General features: G+C 36.5%; 1 protein-coding gene across 2 annotated transcripts in view; it reads left to right on the top strand.

Moving 5' to 3' along the window:
• The window catches only part of Stxbp4 (syntaxin binding protein 4), a 162224-nt gene that overhangs the window by 125338 nt on the left and 18314 nt on the right, over window positions 1–18572 (top strand). The gene's annotated exons all lie outside the window — the stretch shown is intronic.

The raw sequence follows: 18572 nt of genomic DNA, 5'->3' as shown, positions 1-18572 counted from the left end.
ATCAATGGATGTGTAACTGATGTGATTCTGCAATCTGTATATGGGGTAAAAATGGGAGCTCATAACCCACTTGAATCAAATGGTGAAATATGATATATCAAGAACTATGTAATGTTTTGAACAGCCAACAATAAAAAAAATTAAAAAAACAAGAAAAAAAAAGGAAAGATTTGGACCTATTAAATATTATTAGCAAAGGAGTATATTTTTATACATTTTAATTTAAAAATTGGTAAATACATAAAAGTATGTCTGAGTGTATACAATAGACATACATCCAAATATCTTTGGATATTTTCAATTTTCTAAGTATATGAATATTTTATTTTTATGCCTAGTCTTCTGGTTCTTTACTTTCATTGCACTGCTAACTTTTTAAAATGTATTTGATTGCTCATCAAATAAAATCAACATTAAAATCTCACTTTTATTGTTAACACATAATTGTAGTTTAAGTTACAAAGGTTTATTTTTCAAGTAGAAACAGGGTTTAAAGGGGTCTTCTTATTTTCTGAAATTCTCTTGACAATTTCAGACCTTTCCCATGATAGTCAGAGGACGTGACAAAGAGCAATTTTTAACAGTATCTTTCACTTATCAGTTCTTGTTCTATAAATTTTGCTGCAAGCATTTGATTTTTATCAGTAATATTTGCAAATTAAAATTTCATATCTAATAGATTGTCAGTGGCCAATATGGGGTGACAAATGAGTCCACAGCAACCATGACAAAATGGGTAGGTGTTAAAATATAGGACAATAGAAGACAGTTGGGGGAAATAGGAAGTTTAAGATTTCCAGAGTCTGTAAATTAGATTCTCAGAGTAGGCTTGCCCCATTGGATTTTAAACACAAGCTTTTGCATATTCACACAACTGTCTGGTAACCAAAGACAATGGTTGTGGTCCATACTTATAAAGAATACTTGCATGTCTGTGTACTGCTTGGGAGGGAACTTCCTGCCACAGACATGTGTAAGTGCTTTTAAACATGATAGTTATATCTAGCATCAGAAGTTTAAGGCTCAGGCTCTCTGAAAGAAACAATGGGGAGGTAAATTGGACAATTAGACCTATCTAAAATGTGTGAGGTTCTTAGTTTCCCATCACTGTATTTAGAAACCTGGAGAAATTATAAAAGACTCATACTGGATGAAAAAAGAAACTTCTGAAATCCTTTCTGTATAGCTTCTGCTAAGCACTGAACATTTTATGCAGTAAGCAAAGGTCAAGGGAGTACATTGGGGATTGAAATACAGCCTTTCTGAATTCACCTAGCTGAGTGCTCTGGTACAGGACTACATCTCTTAAGGAAGGATACCTTTCTGTATTTTGAAGGACCAGGCCTCCAAGCTCCATGCCCTCACAGTTGCATCAGTTCATAGGAGGTGCTATTCTCCAGCCGTGGTGTGCAGAGGGAGTGCCATTTTCCACCCATAGCAGAAACATAACTAGCTTTTAAGTCACCATAGCAGTGTCCTTATTTTTATACACATTAGTCCTCCCTTCCATTTCCTTAAATGCAACACTAATAGTCTGACTAAATGAAAGAAAATAAATCAATATTCAATTCAAAAAATAATTTTTGGAACCTTTTGTGTCTGAAGAAGATTTAGTACCCTCAAGGAGCTAGCATTCTCTGGGAAGAAGGGAATAAAATAATTGTGCAAATTATCATCATGTAAAGTTTAAGATATTAAGTATTTTTGTGAATGGCACAAAATGCTAATAGCTCAAAGGAATAATGAGAGAGGTTATTTTTAAAACAGGAAAGTGTTTATAGAGAATGAAACATAGAGCATAGTAGTGATAGAACCAAAGGTAGGTGGGGGTGAATGAGGAATAAAGGGATACAAAAAAAAAATAAAGCACAAAAAGGTATGAGAGGCATGATAGAAACATACCTCATAATTTATGCCATTATTAGCAACCACAATCTTAAAAAAATATCCCAACATGAATTATTATCCATATACCCTTTTGCACTTGATGATACCCTCGGGTCCCCGAGGTCTTAGACATATTCATCTTGACAGATGGTAACTTTAATGTCCTAATCAACCTTAACCACTCATTGTTATCTTTTAGTGTTGCTTTCATCATACATGGCAGACTTTGTGTTCTTGCCTTAGCCAGACTGTGATAGATACTGAAAAATCTAAGAGTTGCTTTTCTCAGACTTCCTGCATCTGAGAGTAGTCACACACAACAGTTCTGCCCAACGAGATATGAAGCAAAGTCTGCTTAGAAACTTATTTGAAAACTTAATTGATCCATAAGGACATTAACTGATGGCGGAGCTGGGACCACGTCTGTTTCCTTTCTTCCTGCCTTCCACATGAATGTAATGGCTGTAGCTTCAGGGGTTTTCTTGCAACCAAAGTGCAAAGGATCCCCGAGGAGAACGATGGAAAGAATCTCAGACCTTGATGCTATTTTGGGACAACTTCCAAGCTCCTGAAAAATAAGCATCTATTTGTTTGCCCAGCCAGTTAAATTATGTTACTTTTACCTGAAAACATTACTAATGAATAGTTCATATTTTTTTCTATTTAGCTTCTACAAAGATTCACATATTTATCAACTCAATTACATATAATTTTTACTTTCTTTTAAAACTCTCTTATAAACCTAAATACCTTTACAATTTACCCAAACTTCTACATAAGTTTTGTATTATATCCCCTGTTCATTTTGAGATCATAGTAATCTTTATTTACAACAACAAAAAATTTATCTTTTGAACATAACTTTAAATAAACTTAGTTCTAGCCTACTTTGGAGCCATCCTAACATGGAAAAGGACAAGAGGCAGACCCTTAACTAAGGTGAGACTGTCTTCTTGATAAATCTTAAAGCATTTTATTTCTGAAGCTGGTCTTTGCCTCTTTTTTGAAGGATCATTCTACAAAGTTCTCATGTATTGTTTCCTGAGCCTATCCGAACATCAGTTAACATAATACAACATTATATCTGAAACAGGAATCAAACAGAAAGGCTAATAGAGTTCTTAACTTTGTTTTTGAATGTTTCATCTTTTTAAAAGCCTTCTAGACAACATTGATTTAAAAAGAAAATCTGAAGATGAGTCTTACCTGTTGGAATGTGACTACTTAACAAACCACTGTTGAATATTTATTATGTGCTAAAACCCAAGATGTGTACCCAAGATGTGTGACAGTGATAAAGATAGATAAGTCATGGTCATTGTCCTCAAGGAACCCATGTTTTCGAGGGAAGAGTGTTAAATGCACTGATATAAATCACAGACGTACCATAGAGGAGGAGAAGATGAACTCCTGCCAGTTTCTTCTACCAAAAATAGTTGAGAAAAGATACACAGAGGAGATATTTAAACTGGATTGTTGCAGAAGTGTCCAAAGCCAATTAGAAAAGAGTATCTCTAGTCGGAGTTAATTCCCTATATAAATACAGAGATAAGTGAACACATGCAGTCAAAATTGATCTCTGTGTTAAGGTGTATATGTCTATGTGTGTTTATGTATGATTTCCTAAGCATACTAAAATGTTAAGTTGTAAGGGATTTTTCCTTTAAAAAAAAAAACAAAAGTTGTGAATTACAAATATTTTATCCAGTTGTTAAAATATTTCCTTTTTTAGTGGAGGGAGCTTGGGCCTGGGTATCAAACCCAGGGCCTTGTCCATTAAAATGTCTTTAAAAACATTACCTGAAAGTAAGAGACCGATATTTCTTAATTAGAATGTCTCTTTCAATATTTCACTAATTTCTTCAAATTTATGGGAATTTATGTTCCTTGTGTTTATTTGTCATTTCTCCTCTTTTCATGGTTCTCATTGATAAAAGTAGATACACAATTAAAAGTTTGCCCAAACTCCAATCCCAAACCTTGCATTGCCCAGAGAATCTCAAAATCCAATCTAGTAGTTAGATAACCTCCTCAACTTTTGATATCAGGATTCCCGAACATAGCAACTCTCCTTTTTATTCAGTTATTTGTTAAGATCACCAAGTGAAGGGGAAAGCAATATTTTGGGACCTTATCAAAACTGTATATGACAATATAAAGTTAAGGGAAGAGTTGGCATAATGGATACCTGACTTCCTTAGAATGGTTGTCTACATCAATCAAACCAGATCTATATATATATATATATATATAATATGTCAATTATATATCAATATATTATATATATATATATATATAAAATTGCTTATAAGTGTTTTATCCTGAATTATCCCTCATTATTATCACTGGTCAGATGAGAGGTAACTCCCATATTTCTTAACTTCTTATGATATAGAACTATATTAACTATACTAACTTTACTAATTGCTGCCAGATGGAGAAAAGGGATAAAAGAGAGTTGGAACGTAGAAATGAAATATGCTGACCTAATATCACCACACAGACTACCTGGCTACAATAGCAAACAGCAATGAACATAAGAAAAGGACAGATAAAAGGATGAAATGAAAAATAAGACTAAGATTCCTAATGAATAATACCCTCCTGACTATACATAATACGTCTTTGTTTCTGTTGATAATGATAATCTTTGTTTCTGTTGATAATTTGATAATGATGATTGTTACTTCAAGTCTAGATTGGGCTGGCTTAGGTTGGTAGAAGGATATGACAAGAAGACCCCAGGTCAGTTCATCATGTAAAGATCTTACCAAGCACAGTTAGGTAAAAAGGGCAGTGATGCCCCATGATATGAGATAGAAACAGCAGCTGTGAGGGGTGAGGCAGAATGAGGGAGGTCCAAATGATAGGGCAGGCTAAGGGGTCAGAAGAAGACATGAAAATCTAATGGTGAGCAGAGGTTCCTGATGGATCAGGAAACCTAGTCTTCAAATAAGGGATATGCGTTCAGGCCTTACTTTGGCATGGTGCCTGTTTGCATGCTATTTTGGAAGCCATTACTATTTAAAGGTATTTATTAATAACTATAAGCAGTTTAACAAATAGGAAATTCAGTAAGATGAAATTGTTTAGAAATACCATTTGCCCTCAGTTTCACAACAGATTTACTCAAAGTGCTGAATTTAGCCTTCAAAATAACTTGTTGTTGTTGTTGTTGTTGTTTTAATTTCATTGATTGGTAGATTTCATTTTCTTTTTTTTTTTCTGTCACACAAAGCGTAGATTTATTGAAGGAGAAAATAATAGTCTGTAGAGTGAGTAGGGGAGACTCCATGCCCCCAGATTTTATTTTTCTAAGTTCGTGCTCTTTTAAAGAAGAATATCAGTTTACCTTTGTATAGTCAGGCTGAAGTAATTCTGTCAGGTAAGCTGGTTTAACATTTTTATAGCTGCATTAGTCATAGTCACTCAGGCTGCCATTACCAAATACCAGAGAAGCTTAAACAACAGAAATTTATTTCTCACAGTTCTGGAAACTAAGAAGTCCAAGACCAAGAGGTTGACAAGATAGGTTCATTTGTAGATCTCTTCCTTTGGCTTGCAGGCAGCCACCCTCTTGATGTGTGCTTACATGGCTTTGTGGGTGCATGATCTGGGAAAGAGCAAGAGAAAGCTCTGTGGTGTCCCATATTTCAAGGACACTGATCCTATGGAATCAGGGCTCTACCTTTTATGATCTCATTTAATCTCAGTTATTTCCTCAGAAGCCTCATGTACATCTAAATTCAGCCATAGGACATGACTTGGGGGCAGGAGTTGGAAAGGGGGACATTCAGTTCATAACAATAGCTAATGATTAAGCAAGCAGTAATTAATAATTGAGAGGTAATATACAATATATATTTGCAAGAGAGGTCTTTAGTGCAGCACTTTACACTTCACACAGAAGCTGCTCATTCCCCATTATTACAGAATGGCATGGTGAATAGTTCTTAGAGTCGAAGTTAATTGACTCTACATTAGGCTCTTTAACCTCTTTTGGTATCAGTCTTCAATTTATAACATTATAGAATTGAATAGAGGATTCCTAAGATCTCTTTCTTCTCAGAAACTCTGCTTCTCAGAGTTCCAGTTTAGTATGGCTGAGTAAGCTCCTGACACACTCATCATCCTGCAGAAGCCAGTTACAACCCGGACAAAATATTAAAGACAACCACCTGAAACCTGTGGAAAGTGAAAAAAAGCCGGCAGATTCTGGTGTTTGGTCAAAATTTGAAAGAACTCAACATGGGATAAATTTCCTGTTTGTTCCACTGCTAGACTGACAGCAGGACCCAGGACTGGGACTAGAGGGTGAGGCAAGCAGTGCACCTACGGTGCCTTCTGTTTAAAGAAACAGTTGGTCCCAGGTACTGACCATGCACTTTCATGAGTCTGAAGTTGAGTTCCTCTTTACATTTTGTTCCCTGGGCAATTTGCTTACCTCAACCCACTCCACACCCCGGCAGGACCCATGATGTTTTAAAACTCTGATAACCTGCAGTCTTTCTGACCTACAGAACAGCAGATGACATTTGGAACAACCAGTACTGCTAGAAATTGAGGGGGGAAGTCCCATAAAAGAGAGAGCCAGAAACAGGGACACCCAGATTCTGTGTATATATTCCACCCAAGTCTCTGGCTGACCCTAAAGTATACAAGTGCAGAGTACATTGCAAATAACCCAGCCAAGGGAGAAACAAAGAACAATTAAGATTTAAGCTGGTGCCCAAGAGATTTTTATCAGTTCTCTTAGTATGTACCAGAATACTCAGAGTTTCTACAATATAACATTCATAATTTCAAGAAGACCATCCAAAAATACTCAGTGTGAAAAGAAACAGAAAAATATTGCTCCTTCTCACAATAAAGGTCTGTCAGCAGGGGCCAACACCAAAACAGTCCAGATGTTAGAATAAGGACTTTGAAGTGCTTGTTATTACTGTGTGCAATGAGGTAAAGGAAAACATGCTCATAATGAATGGAAAGATAGGACATCTAGATGGAGAAATAGGGACAATGTTTTTAAAGTAAATGAAAATTCTTAAAGTAAAAAATATAATATCTTTTAAAAGTAAGAAGTATGGCTGCTTCTGGGTGATGATGGTAGAAATCAAACTGAATGGGATCTTTCTGGGATGATGGTAATGTCCTCTATCTTGGTAGGGATTTGGATTACATAGGTATGGGTATTTATGAAAATTCAGCATGTGCACACCTCAGATTTATGTAACTCAAGTTGAGTGTGGTTGTGCATGCCTGTGATCCCAGCACTTCAGAAGCTGAGGTGGGAGGATCACTTGAGCTTAGGAGTTTGAGGCCACCCCGGCAGCATAGGAATCATTTTTTTATATTTTATTTCATGTAAGTTTTACATCCAAAAAAAAAAAAAAAATCTGGACAGACTTCCTAATTGAAGGAATTTCTAAGTCAGAGCCCTATTGACAGCTAGACAAAGAGATTCTGGTATGTAATTATTATGTTTGAAATTGTTAAAACATGATTGTTGAGTGACCATATTCAATAGTGGTGAGCATTCCACACAGAAGGAGCAGTATCAGACAAAGTACAGAGAAAAAGAAGTCAGTAGTGTGTTCCAGGAAATAGTTCATTGGATGCACTGTAAGTGGAATTGGGTTTTAAACATGAAGATAAAGTGGAAGATGTAGCCATTCAGTTAAGGTGCTTTCTTTAAAAAAAAAAAAAAAATGGGGAGGTACTTATACTACAGCTCCAAGAGATTTCCTCCTGCATTTAAAAATTGAGATGTAATTTACACACAATAAAATGTAAGTATACAGTTCAGTGAGTTTTGACATATGTATGCAGCTCTATATCTCTATATCGCTTCCACAATCATATTCTAAAATTCTTCGTCACCTTACAACTTCTTCTATGCCCTGTATCCCACGCTTCCGCTGACCTGCTTTGTGTCATTGTAGTTTTGCCTTTTCATAAAGTTTGTACAAACAGATTATAAGTATCTGTCTTTTTCCACTTAGTACAGAGCTTTTGAGATTCATCCTTGCTGTGTGTATCAGTAGCATTAATAGTGCTGCATGGTAATTCCATAGTACTATTATGCCACAATTTATTTATCCTCATGACACATGATTGCCTTTTGGATTGTTTCAGTTTGAGGCTATTATGAGTAAAACTGTGATGATTCAAGCAGTTTGTGTCTACGTGTTTTGAATGGTCTCTAATGCTATTCTATGAATTTTTACATTTTTTAAGTAATCATAAATGATACTGTTAGAGATGATGTTCTTTGCAGAAAAGGCAAAGTCTGATTCACTTTTGAGTTTGTAACTCTTTAATATAATCAGTATTGTGTTGATCCAACTTTTTAGAAGCTATTTTTAAACACCTCTGTGAAGATGTTTTTATTGCTTTTCTTTAAATCATTATAAATTACATTTAATTAAACTTACAAAAAATCTTAAAGGCAACTGTCTGAAGCAAGATTTGTTTTTATGATATTCTCAAAGTTTACTTGAAAGTAATGTGAGAACATTAACAGATTCCAGATTTTTTAATTTTTTTTTTTATTATTTAAAAGATAAAGATATTAACAGCAAAATGCTGCATGGATTGAGGAGTGAGGATGCTTAGAGTTGAGGTATCTATTCCCAGGGTGAGAAATAACAGTGATCTTGCTTCATTTCATCTGCTCTGTGACAACGAATTTCCTATTGGTCCTCCACCACCCTGTTGTCAAAATCCACAAATAACAGTTGTGCAAATATTTGTGAGAAAGTTCCCCTGCTGAATACAAAGATCTTATAACAACAGTAAATTTTCAGATATGTTCAAGATTCACTGTACCATCAGTCTTCATGGGAGGCCTATTTATGCAGGCAGTCAACAGGCATTCATGGGGTCCCCACTGCGTGTAAGGGACTATTCTGAAACTGGGCCTACAAGGCCTTGGATAGGGGCCCTCAACAAATGTGAGTAGGAAAAGTGTTGAGTGAAGGTTCTGGAAACTCCAGGGTCTCGATAGGTAAAGAGCTAGGGGTACTGCTCCGAAGATTCAGCAGGTTATGAGGCTGGCCACTTGTGAGGGAGATTTTGAGCAGCTGTACCAGGGATAGCTTGGTTGAGATTACAAATCAGGTCCAAAGGGAAACCTGGAGATTGAGTCCACCACCCCCAAACCACTGTACCTGCTCACCTGTAACCAGGAGGGAAAAAACTTTCTTCTCATCTCTTTGCTCCACTAAAACTTGGGAGACAAGTTGGAAAGGAAAATAGGTTTATTCAAAGCCAGCTTTGAGGAAGGTAGAGATCTTTTTCTTTCTCAGATCTTCATCTTAGGGACTTGGATTGGAAAGGATTTTATAAGAGAGGGGGCAAAGTGGGACTAAAAGGCAGGAAATACATGCATGTAGATTGAGCGAGGCTGTGTTAATCATGTCAGTCTCAATTTCCTTGGCGCCCGTTCTCAGCATGAAGAAGCAGAAGCAGTTATCAGGAAACTGTAGGCGATGCAGAAAAGCAGTTATCAGGAAGTGCCTCTGATTTCAAAGGGGTCTGTTCCACAACTTCACTATGCCTAACTTTAGCCTCCCATTATCCTTTTTACATACTGACTTTGCTTTTTTTTTTTTTTTAATATTTGCTGTAACTATGAACACAACTAAAAGATTTCATAGTCAACTTAGAACAGTAAGCGTTCTTTTTTGTAATCCTTATCTTTTCTTACCTTCTGGCCTCTTTCTTCCTTCTGTTTTTCTTTCCCAGTTTATCACTTTCTGTCTCTCATTGACTGAAAACACAAAATGAAACAGAAACTAGAAAACTTTTTTTTTAATGTCTTAGGTTTGTTGGGGGGAAATGTGTATAATCCTGTGACTATTTTAAGGTATTTTAAGGCTGAATTCAAGAAGAACTCAGCTATGGCATCCTGGACATACAAACTACAGAACTTTGAGCTAATACATGTTGTTTTAAGCTGCCAAGTTTGTGAAAGTATGTTACACAAGGGTAGAAAACACAAGCACAAACAATGTTAATTTAAATTATAGATTAAATAGATTAAATTAAACAATGTTATTTTAAATTATAGATTACTTTAATATTTTATACCTACCCTTAAAAAAACTAAAAGCAGTTACTAAGTTCTCTTTATTTGTTTGTGACCTTCAATATATTTTTTTCCCAATGATCTTTCCCTTCCTGATTTAGACACTAAAATAAAAAAGCGTATGTGTTGAGGTAGGCAAAGTTCTAAGATGGGCTTCCAAATTGCCAGCCCCTGGCATGTGAACACCTTCTACAAGTTTAATCAGATGCCAATCTAGGTACTGCTACAAAGAATTTTGCATATGTAATTAGGTGACTTTAAAATAAGGATGTTATCCTGATGGGCCTGTTCTCCATGAACCCGTAAAATCTTAGTTTAGAAATCAGAGACAGGGAAGCCAGATTGGAAGCATTAAAACCCTTTGCAACATTGCTAGCTTGAATATGGAGGGAGTCACATTGCAGGGAATGTCAGCTCCTCCTAGAAACTGAGTGTCCCCACCTGATAGTCGGTAAACATGTGGGGTCCTAAAACTGCAAGCTGAATTCTGCCAATTAATTTGGAAGCAAATCCTTCCCCAGTGCTTCCAGATAAAAATTCATTGCAGCTGACATCTTGAATTCAGCCTTAGAATACCTTAAGTGAAGAACCCAGCTATGGCATGCTGGATATCCAACCTACAGAACTTTGAGCTGATACATGTGGTCTTAAGCTGCAAAGTTTGTGAAAATATGTTACACAAAGGTAGAAAACACAAGCACAAACAATGTTTTCCTGAATGCTTATTTTCATAGCACTTAATTTTTATTTTGTTTTTAGAAAATACTTAGTTTTTAGAATTCTATTGTTCTGGTATGGGATAAAGAAATAATAAGGTGTGGTATTAGAAAGCTAATGATATTTCATAGAGATATTCATGACATCACCTGAAAAGACATACCAATTTCTGAGCAGTTTTGAATGTAGCATTCTGAACTAGTTAACAAGCTGCTCTTCCTGTTTTCTTAGATCAAGAGTGTTCCTGTTAATCTCAGGCAACCTGTTGTGGACAAATGAATACTGGTCTCCATTTTAGACAACTTGAAATGGTACTGCTACTCTTAACCAAAGGAGATCAGCTTGCCAAACAGCAGCATTACCACTTCTGAACACTAAATCAGTTTTCCTGAGAAGACCATAAAAGTGAAGGTGTAATTACCAAATTATCTGTTTTTTCCTGCCAAGAGATTTTTTAATTCATGTTCAATAGCCATAGACCCCTTAATATCTTTTTTCTAATAATAATAACAATATTTTAAAGAAATCTTGTTTATGTTTGTTTATTAAAAGGAATCAGAAGGCCCTCTCTCCTCCATCTCTGTAACCGACAGAGAAAAGTATCAGTTCCTGGGGAAATAATTCAAATGTTCGAGTATGTTCTTGTGTAACTCCACTTTAAATTCTCTTCTTAGTTTATCACCCTTTCAACACCTTTTTCTTAAGAGCTTGCCTCTCATGTTTTATGTCTTATTAAATAGTAGGTGTTTGTGTTGCCATAGATACTTGGTATAGTAAACATTGATTTCTTAATTCAGCAAACAGCAATTAAGAATCTACAGTGAGCCACAATAGTGCTGGCATTGGAACTGGAGCTGTGAACAGAAAGCGCCTCCTTTTATGGAATTGCATCCTAGTGAGGGAGGAGAGACAGGAAGCAGATTGAGGGGGTAATGAGTGCCAGAAGTTGGAAGGGAGGGAACCCTGCTAGTTTATGTTGAGTGACCAGAAAGGTATCACTGAACAAATGACATCTGAGCAGATATCCAAAGAATGATGGAGAAGCCATGGATACCAAAGGGAACGTCCCTCCAAGCTGTTATCCTTTTTTGCTCTCTACATCCATGAAATACACTTATTAGTTGATTAGTCATAAGCAAAGATTGTCAGAATGAAATAGAGTTCTGTTATTTAGCTCTCTAGACTGATTATACACAGATCTCACACTCTAGTGAGGAGAGCTTCAGCAAGCTTCATTCTAAGCTATATCAGTGCACAGGATGAAGTCCATTGTATGTTATTTATTCTAAGCAAAACAGATCAAAGTACCCAAATGATTCTCCCAGCAAGGTGCAAACACAGGGACACCTGCCAGTGAAATCCTACATTCTTATCTTCAGTCTTGAGTCCTGGTATGAGAGTTAGCAGTGTAAGAAAGAACATTTAGTTGGCCATCTCAAATGTCTGGTTTTTGGAAGTTAGGGAAAGGACCTTACAGTCTGAGAATAAAGAACTCCAACTATAAAAATACTGAATTTTGTTTCTGTTGAAACATATGGAAAATGAATAATAGCTTTTTCCCTCCTCTGAGTGCTATTGTAGATAGTATTTATTTACCAAAAATAGAGCCAACTAGATAAAAAGGATCATGAACCACCAAATAACCTCTAAGAATATTTTTATTAGTTGTTCCTTTAATATACATTACAGTTTTTAGCTGTATGCTGGGTATGTGACTTCTAATTAGAAATAATTTGTCTCTAATTATGTTAACATTTTTAACTTTTCAATTTGAGATACACAAAAGATAAAATCTTCTACCTTACATATATTTCATTACCCACCCACCTTCAAATAGCAGTGATATATGTAACCAGGTGTTTAAAAAAATCAAGTCACAGACCCAAAATCATATCTATTAATACAGCATTTACACAAGTCTGATATTAAGTAGTATTTAAAACACAATTCAGAACATTTGTATAGCTCTTTTTAGAAATTTTTTTCTTTGAAATACAGCATTATTTGGTTATTTATAGGTCACAACCACCTCTCAGCATAATAGATTCCTTTTTCATAGGAAAATTAGCTAGTAGCTCTTTTAAAATTGGCATCACAGTTCAGAACTACAAATTAACTTGTACAATCGTAAATCTAACATAAAATGTCTCTAAAATAGACTGCTTTGTGTTCAAGCCTAGAAATTATTTCAGTTTCTTTTAAAAAGAGCATTGCTCTGGAATAATGCACAGATTGAGGATGGTGGGAATTTTATTTTCTTTTTTTTTGTTCTCAAAGTTAGGCAGAAATCTTATTTGATCTTTTTAATATTGATAGCAATGCAAACAAGAGCTGGAGGAATGGAAGCAACACAACAGTGGCTCAGAGCATAATCTCTAGTATTAGATTGCTGGTTTTCAAGTCATGATCACGTGGTTTACTAAAACTGTGACAATGGGCAAGTTACTTGAACTTCTTAATCCCTGTGTTTCTTCTCTGTATAATGAGGCTTCTAACAGATGCTAATAATAGATTACACATATTTCAAATGGTTGTTATGAGAGTATAATGAATTAAAAATGTTTATAAAATAAATAGGTACAGAGAAAGCTCTGTGTAAACATTTGATAAATCTATAGTTAATTGTTAGGACAACAGTTTTTTGTTTTTGGTACCGAGGATTGAACTCAGGGGCACTCAACCACTGAGCCATATCCCTAGCTGTATTTTGTATTTCATTTAGAGACAGGGTCTCACTGAGTTGCTTAGCACTTCGCTTTTGAAGCTGACTTTGAATTTGCAATCCTGCCTCAGCCTCCCGAGCTGCTGGGATTACAGGTGTGCACCACTGTACCCAGCTCTTTATATCTTTAAAAGCTGATTTTGATATCATATACTCATCTGTTTGAACAGTGTTTCTATCCTTGGATTTTTGGAACTTTCCATCAGATAGGACCAGGGAAATGATATCCACAGTGCTATGCTGGAATTGACTATCATTGGCTTACAAGAATTTTACGTACAGTGTCAAAAACTTAAAATGTTTAAATTGAAAATTAATAATTTATATTAAGAGAAAAGGCAACAAATACTAAAAAAAATTTCAACAAGTCCAGGTTCCCCTTGCTCCAAGAGCCATTTCCTAAACACTTACCATCACCCCACTGGATGAGGGTCAGGGTGTCCCACTAGTTTCTATTATTCTTTTGCTGAATATTATAAATGAAATGGGGACTATATAATTTCATGTGTTGAGGAAAAGACTGTAAAAAACTTTGTTAATGGAAGTTTGCCCTGTAGACATTTTTAAAGCTTATCCTAAATTGAGCATCCAAATTATGTCAGTAGAATTCATATGCAATGAATAAGGAGCTATTTTCATTACTATTAATAATAATCATCTCCTTTTGTATAGTATCTTATACTTATATATTAACTAACAAAATTCTGACAATAATTTCATAAGCTAAGAGGTCATCATTGCTGCTATATAAATGAGAAAGCTGAGATTCCACAAGATTATTACTTTCCCATGGTTATTCAATGTGTATTTGAAGAGCATTACTTATGAAATCAGATTTTTCAGAGTACAAATCAAGTGAAAATTTCAGTTGTGTTGATGAAGTCACGTCCTATTAATTGTGAATTAGAAGTCTGCCACCCTCCCCCTCTCCAATCTTTCTCTCCTTTTCTCTCTCTTCTCAGGATATTGGATGCTAAGAAATTAAGTGTATTTGAGTTTTTGTAACAAATGCTAACCACAATTTTTCAAATGAACCTGGTTCTGATGAAACTGATGGTATTGTCTTTGTCACTTCTATTCTTAAAATTCTCAGCTGTAGATGTTTCCACATTCCAGCCTTGCCATCATCCATGTGAATCCACCATCTTCACATTTTAGTTCTTCTTTTGCCAGTGTTTTTTTCTCCCCACCACACCGTCTGCCAGGAATCTTGTTGTCTGCCATGAATCTGGTCATCCTCCAGAAACTGGTTCCAACCCCCCGCTCACTCCTGCAAGCCTCCCATCTTTGCAACTCCCTCTATGACTACTGCCCTCATGTAGCTGTCTTGTCACTGCCTCTCTGTTTTCTCTATCTTCTGTCTTCACTGTTGTTTCAATTTGTCTTCTTGCTCAAATGCAAGTCCATAGTCCATTATTCCAATCTTTCTTACAAATCCCCTCAGCTCATTTGGCCCTCTCTCCTTCTATCACACCATTAATAGGATTCCAGGTCTCAATAAATAAAATGTACCACCCTCTGCATGATGTAACAAGACCAGAGGAGTATTGCTGTGGTTAAACTAGTCGCTAGGTTCCACCCGCTTTTCTAATGTTATGTTTAAACTCCAGCATTGTGTCCAAATCTGCTTCTGGTTTTGGTGGTTTCATCTTTTAGCAATGAATCTTTTTTTCTCTAGCTTTTCTATGTGTCTCATAATTCTGATTGAATACAACCATGATAGGAAACTAGAGACTGAGATAAGTACTATTTAAACCCAGAAATGAGTGTGTCTCTTCCCTGTCAGGCTGTTGGCATGGGGGTAATTCCATCTCATTTGAAGTTGTCCTGGTTTTGTATTTTGTAGTGCCTGTTAGTCTGAGTTTTAACAGCAGACTACAAATTCTTTCCTATGATGGTCTGCCACTCTTGTGCTTACACATAGGCTGGAGTGCTAAAAAGTTTTTCTCAATATTTCTGCGCTGTCCCCAGCTGGCAGAGTTCTCTACACACCTGCAGAACATGGTTTTTCCTTCACTCATAGTAGACAACTGTTGATTTTACTCAGTGCAAGGTTCAAAGTGGTTGGAGAAGCTGGAGGTTCTCCAGTTTTCTTAAGGCAAGCCCTGTGCATCTGAGGTTCAGCAGTGGAACTTTCTCCACCTTCCTGCCTTCCTCAGTAGAAGACAACCCTACCAGTCCTGCTCAGTGCTCAAGTGGGCTTCCTGCTCCTCTCCTTGTGGGTTTCAAACTCTGCTTTATATTAATACAAGATTCTGAATTTGAACAGCTTTCCTGTCCTTGACCCCCAGTGGCAAGTGACTTTTTACCAGATTTCACACTCTTTCCACCATGATCTTCTGCCTTACCTTGCTTGGGCCCCCATAAAGAAGTTGGCTATCTATTGCCTGAGACCTCTGAAACTGGGAGTTCCAAATAAACTTTTCCTCCTTCAAAATCATTCTTGTCAGGTCTTTTGATCACAATGGTGAAAAGTAAGATACTTCTTCCCAGCAGCAGCCAGCTACCACTTTGTCTCAGAGATGGGTCCAGGCATCTGAATGCTTTATGCCTGCTCCAGGTAGCAGCTGATCACTGTCTTGTACTCATGTAGAGCCCAGTGCACAAATGGAGTTCCCTGGTGTTCCTGCTCCACCCTGCAGGAGCCTGCACACCCAGGAGGCTCTCTCAGGTCTCTCTCCCTCCCCTAATCTTTCTTAGGGCCCAGAGCTGTTTGGGAGGGCAGAGTCTCCTTAGTCTTAGGGCTTCCAGGGATACTAAATTATAACACTGTCTGTTATGGTTTGGATCTGGAATGTGCCCCCAAAGCTTGTATGTTGAAGGCTTAGTCCCCAGTGCAACAGTGTTCCCAGGTAGGGCTTTGGGGAACTGATTGGATCATGAGGGCTCTGATCCCATAGGTGAATTAATTAATCCATTGGTGGCTTAATAGACTACTAGGAGGTTGTGCAAACTGTTGGGGAGGGGCATAATTGAGGAAGCTGGCCACTGGGAATGTGCCTTAGGGCTATAGCTTGCCCCAGGCCACTTTCCCTCCTTCTGCTTTGTGGAGCCATGAAGTGAGCAACTTTCCTCTACCACACCATGATGTTCCTTATAGCCAGTCAACCATGGCCTGAAACTTCTCAAACCAAAATAGATTCTTCACCCTTTAAGTTGTTTTCCTCAAGTATTTGTCACAGTGATGAAAAAGCTGACACACCGTCCGATAGTTGAGCTTTCAAAAAGTGAGTTTCTCTGTCAGTTATTTTCTTCTTACCCCCTGTTATGGTGACACTTCATCCTCCTGTTCTCTGCCAAGGGGGATAAAGTTTGTATGCCTCCTCCTCAGAGAGGCTCAGCACTCTTTACAATTTAGTCAGGTAAAAACTTAGTCTCTGTGGATCTTGAAAAAAAATTATTATTAGATTGCACGGCTTTTTCCCACATATGTTAAGACCAACATTCTCCTTCAACTTTCTTTCTTAAACAGGAGATTTCTTACTAGGCTTATTTTAAAACTCCTAGTTGTAACATGGCCTGCATAGCCCTGCATAAGCCTATCTGCCTGACTTTTTTCCAACTAAACATTTTATCACTGTCCCCCAATTCCTCAAATGTGCCGACCTGTTTTCCATGCCAGAGCCCTCACAGACTGTTCACTCTCTGGAGAGTGTTCCTCCCCACGTCTACCCTGGACAGCTTCAGACCCTCAGATTCTTTCTTGCACTACACCCCCATCCAAATTGGTCTACATAAATTACTTACCGATTCTTTTCCAGAAAGTAATAATAGCCAATATCCCATTTTCTAGATATAGCATATGCAATCAGTCTCTGTTGGTGGTTATTTAGATTATTTCCAATCTTTTCATAATTAGCAGTCTTATACACAAAGCATATCTATAGGATACTTTTCTAGAAAAAGAATTGCTGTATTTTAAGTTTTACGTGGAAACAGTTCATCCCAGTTTAAAAAGTCTGGACTCTGCCAGCTGTGTGCCCTTAGGCAAGTTATTTTACCTTTCTGTGTATTGGTTCCCTCATTTCTAAAATAGAAATAATAATAGGACCTCTTACAGATTCTTTGTGAGTTAAGTGAATTCATATACAGTCCTTAGAACAGTGTGTAGCACATATTCATTCAATAAATGTCAGTTCTTAGGATTATTAACATTTAAAATTTTAGATAGATATTGACAAGATTTGCCTCATGAATGTATTTTATAATTTTACACTTCATCACTATGAGAATGTCTCTTTATGCCCTCAACACCACGTCTTATTAACCCACTTTTTAATCTCTGCTAATTTGATATATGAGCATGGCATCTCATAATAGTTTACTAAGAAGGAAGTTAAGCATATTTTCACAAGTTTAAGTCATTTGTGTCCTGGGTGTTCTGTATGTTTTGGCTGTTGTTGTTCGTTGATCTTTTTCTGATTGATTTGTTGGCGTTCTTCATCGTGTACCAGGGAGTTTAGCCTTTGTGTTATGAGTAGCTTTTTTATAATAGTGTTCTACACTTTTACTTCATGATAAATTTTCTTTCTTTCTTTCTTTCTTTTTTTTTTTTTTTTTTTTGGTGTGTGTGTGTGAGAGAGATATGGGGATCAAAGGGCCTCACACACACTGGGCAAGAGCTCTACTACTGAGCTATATCCCCAGCCCTTACATGTATTTTTAATGATGTCTTTATTTATGATTATTTTGAAAACTCTGTAAGATCAAGATCCATGTCTATTTGTTCATCATTTGTATACCAAGTACCAAGGCAAAAATGTCTAACACTTAATAAATAATCAATAAATATTTAATGAATGAATATATGGGCCAAATATAACACAGAGAATCTTTGGTACATAAATAGACTGGAAAATTGGAAAAGAAATCACTTTGTTTGGAAACATGATGAGTTTGACTTTGGATAGGTTGAGTTTTAGGTGACAGCCAGTATTCTAAATTCAGTGTATTCAAGACTTTTACTCTGGCAAAATATTCATGCAGATTTTGGAGTCATCACCATGAAGTTTTTCATTGAAAACAGATGATTTCTGATGGAAAGAATGTTATGCGAGGGTCCACAAAAACACTTGTAATCAGAAAAAAAATTTCAGGTGGTTTTTAGTTGTCATAATAGTTTTAAAGTAAACATGAAACGGGAAAAATAGAAGCATT

This window comes from Marmota monax, unplaced genomic scaffold, assembly GCF_021218885.2.
Source record: "Marmota monax isolate L192 unplaced genomic scaffold, Marmota_monax_Labrador192_F-V1.1 WCK01_AAM20220418_F8-fsc00064, whole genome shotgun sequence".
Taxonomy (NCBI): Eukaryota; Metazoa; Chordata; class Mammalia; order Rodentia; family Sciuridae; genus Marmota; species Marmota monax.
This window is presented reverse-complemented; position numbering and strand designations above follow the sequence as displayed.